The 3511-nt window shown below is 51.9% G+C and overlaps 1 protein-coding gene across 3 annotated transcripts in view; it reads left to right on the plus strand.

Moving 5' to 3' along the window:
* The first annotated feature begins 6 nt into the window (after positions 1-6).
* ZDHHC2 (zinc finger DHHC-type containing 2) overlaps positions 7-3511 on the plus strand; it is a 72626-nt gene continuing 69121 nt past the window's right edge. The window contains exons 1-2 of one of the 3 annotated variants that reach the window (XM_025207421.1): positions 80-111; positions 1605-1695. The gene's annotated coding sequence lies outside the window, so the exon portion shown is untranslated. Of the gene's footprint in view, positions 112-1604; positions 1696-3511 lie in introns of all 3 variants that reach the window. The other 2 variants (XM_006015855.2, XM_025207427.1) reach the window with 2 other exon arrangements.

The raw sequence follows: 3511 nt of genomic DNA on the forward strand, positions 1-3511 counted from the left end.
GGGGCGGCCTGCGGAGGCGCTGCCGGCGCCTGCTCTACTGGGTGCCGGTGCTCTTCATCGCCAGCATCCTCTGCTGGTCCTACTACGCCTATGTCACCCAGCTCTGCCTGCGTGAGTGGCCGGGGCGGGGCGGGGGCGCTCGGGCAAAGGGCTGCGGGCACCGCCCGGCCCGGGGCATAGGGCTGCAGGCCGGGGGACCCCGGCTGGGCCCCGGAAGGCAGCAGCGATCCTCGCCGCCTCCTCGGGGTCCCTTGCCCTGGGGCTGCAGCGTGGGGGGCCTCTGCCTCGGCATGAGCGCAGCCTTCAGGTCCAGCCCGGCTGATGCCTCCAGAGACCCCTGGGCAGAGCCTGCAGGCTGAGGGGAGTGTGCCCTGTGCAGACAGGAGACGCAGCCGCATCCCAGACAGCAGGGCCCAGCAAGCCGTGGCATTGCCCCCCTGAGCCCTACCCGGTCCTGTCCCTGCTCCGAAATAAGGCGCTGCAGTTCCACAGGTGTCTCGTGTGTTTAGCCAGGGAGGGCCGTTTCCCCTCAGCTCCTTGCTTTTCTTCTTGCTAAGAGAGCTGGAGAAAACGAAGATGTGGAAGATTCAGGCTCGCCAGAGTCTGTCTTGCCTGGCTCCCGAGCTGGCAGGCCGAGCGCGAGCCACGCAGCGAAATGCAGTCTTCTGAGAGTTGGTGACGGGGAAACTTGAGTCTTGAGACAGTGCTTATTCACTGGAGGTGGCGCTGTGTCCTCTGAGCAGCGTTGACAGAGAAGGGGAAGAGACAGTGTGAAATAGAGTGGGGTTTTTTCTTTTTCCTGGACTTTTTTAACAATCCAGCACGACCCTCTTTGACCAAATAAAATGTAGAAGTCAGGACTGTTCTGATCTGTACTGACATTGTTGACTGCCCGGTTGAAGAAAACTAATCTTGACGCTTTCTCTGGGTAGAAACAGCCTTTTCTTTCCATTTAATCATAGTTTAAAAGTTGGGTATTTTGAGTGTATGATTAGTTGAACTTGACTTCTTCCGTATTTATAGTTTGTGAAGCTTAGAAGGGGCCCAGCTAATCGGACTTCCTGAGTAACACAATCCAGAGGACTTCCTTTGAGTTAATTCATGTTTGAGCTACAGCAGGTGTGTGAAGGCAACAGCTCATTTTATTTAAAAAAAATAGCATATGAGCAAACATTTTTGGACAGCTTGCGGGACTTTTAACTTCCATTCAGCTGCGTATCTCCACAGACCTCTATTGTAGGTTGAACTGGTAGAGCAATCTATAGTTAACTTCAAATACCTTTTGAAACAAGTTTTGCTCTAGTTGATAGTTCTGCCAAACCCTAACGCTCTGGGCTGAAATTTCCACTACTGAATGTCTGCCTCAGACTGTCTCTGTTTTTTGTTTTTTTTAGGAAGTCATAGCAAAAAAGTTTCAGACACTTCCAAGAATGTGATGCAGGAAAAATGCTTCCTTTTTTCCCTGTTTCACCTCCCTTCCCCTCCCCCCCCCACTTTATTTCTTACTAATGTTTTAATTAAACTCTAGCATTTCTATACTTTGAAACAAGGGGGCTTAAAATTAGGGGCACACCAATGAAGATTTTCTTGTCCAATACTGATAGCCAATTATTAACCAGCCATATTGGCTGATAGCAATCCAATAACCGACTTCCAGAAATACAGCCGGGCAGCATGAGGAGCAGCTCCCTGCAGGTAAGTCTGTGGAGGGGAAGGGGCATGGGGGAAGGAAGATGCATGCGGGGGTCCAGATTGAGGGGAGGGGGGGCCAGATGGGAGCATGGTGAGGGAGGGAGTGGGGCAGGGGCTGGGGGCACTGCCTAGCCAGGGTGGTGAATGGGACCTGGGGCAGGGACTGGGACAGCCATGTGTGGCTCGTTCAGGGGATCAGTGTCCTGGCACTTAAAAATGGCAGCGCTTGAACTAAAGCTCATCAAGTGAGCTTTAGTTCAAGCACTGCCATTTTTAAGCGTGGGGACGCTTTTAACTTGAGCAGAGCCGTGTGGGGTGAGGGCAGATGCAGGCCGCTCACTGTGGACTCGGAACTCTCCACTCAGCTGCCTTTCCCTCAGGAGCCCCATGCCAGTCACATGACCCATGCCTGCCCAGCAGCAGGAAGCACAACTTGCCACTTCCACCACTGGAGGGCAGGCAGGGGATGTGTGGCCAACGTAGGGCTCCCGAGAGAAAGGCAGCAGAGCAGACAGCATGAGCCCAAAGTGGGCAGCCCACATTTTCCCCGCACACAAATCTGGGAGGGTACATTTCCACCCCCACCCCCTCTTTCCTCCCACTTCCTGCACCCCCTGGATGAGCCACCCGCAGCTCTGTCCTGCTCCCTGACCCTGCCCCGGGTCCCATTCACTGCCCTGGCTGGGCAGCATTGTCAGCCCCTTCCCTACTCCATGCCTCACTGCGGGGGCCTTGATCTGCCAAGCTCCTTCCCCTCCACAGACTTACCTGCAGGTCGCTGCTCTCCACGCTGCCTGGCTGCATTCTTAGCCACGTGCATGCTTGTGGCTGTGCTCATGCACACTGCATTTGAGGGCCTTGGCCAGAAGGTATATTGTATTTATTCGTGACATTATTGGCTACGCTGGCCAAAAACTCAGATAGCCGATAATATTAATTTTCCATTTATCCTTTTTTCATTAGGGAAATTATCTTGGTGCAAGGGACCTTCCCTTCACAGTTTCCACAAACAAGCCCAAATTTGGTAGGCTTTAGAAAACTCAGTTTGCGTATATTCCAGAGAGGCTGGGTAGAGTAAAGGTTAAGATTTCCAAAGACTCCATCTCTGTTGTTCTGTTTGATGTCCTTATCCATGAACTTAGAGCATGGCTGTAACTATTGCTGTAATACTGGTTAGACACTCTTATGTTCTGCATGAGATCTCTTCTGGTAGCACATAGGAAGAAGCTGCCTGCCTTGATTGTAAAGGAAACAGGAACTGGACATGGAGTTGTAAAAGGGAAACAGGAATAGGTGCAGTTGTGTTGTAATCAAGACCACAGAAGCAGAAGCAGGAGAATTGGACTAAGCTGCAAATGGGGAGACATAATGCAGAGCTGTCCAACTTCTGAGTGGTCAGGGGCCAAACACCCCCAGGCTGCATGTTGTGTGGCCATGTGCTACGCTGTGCTGGTGTTCCTGCATGGGCCCCTTGTGGCAGGAGCAGGAAGTGGAAACTGGTGGAGGAAGTAGGAGCCCAGAGGCAATGGTGGGGAGCGTGTCACCTGTAACTTGTAGCCCACCCTGTGGGCTACAAGTTAACTCCTTGAGGGCTGCATGCATACAACCCCAGGCTGCCAGTTGGACAGCCCTGTCATAATGCATATTCTCCACTGGGTCCCATTGAAGAACCGTGATTCCAGCATTTTATAACTTTTTGGGGCTTGACTTTGCAAACTTATTGTTCAGGCTTTCTGTATGTAATTTAATGGAACTCAGGGAAAAATGACTTTCCATTTAGGTGTTTGTACTACTAAAATTTAGTAACTAAATGCTTTCC

This window comes from Alligator sinensis, unplaced genomic scaffold, assembly GCF_000455745.1.
Source record: "Alligator sinensis unplaced genomic scaffold, ASM45574v1 scaffold528_1, whole genome shotgun sequence".
NCBI lineage: Eukaryota > Metazoa > Chordata > Crocodylia > Alligatoridae > Alligator > Alligator sinensis.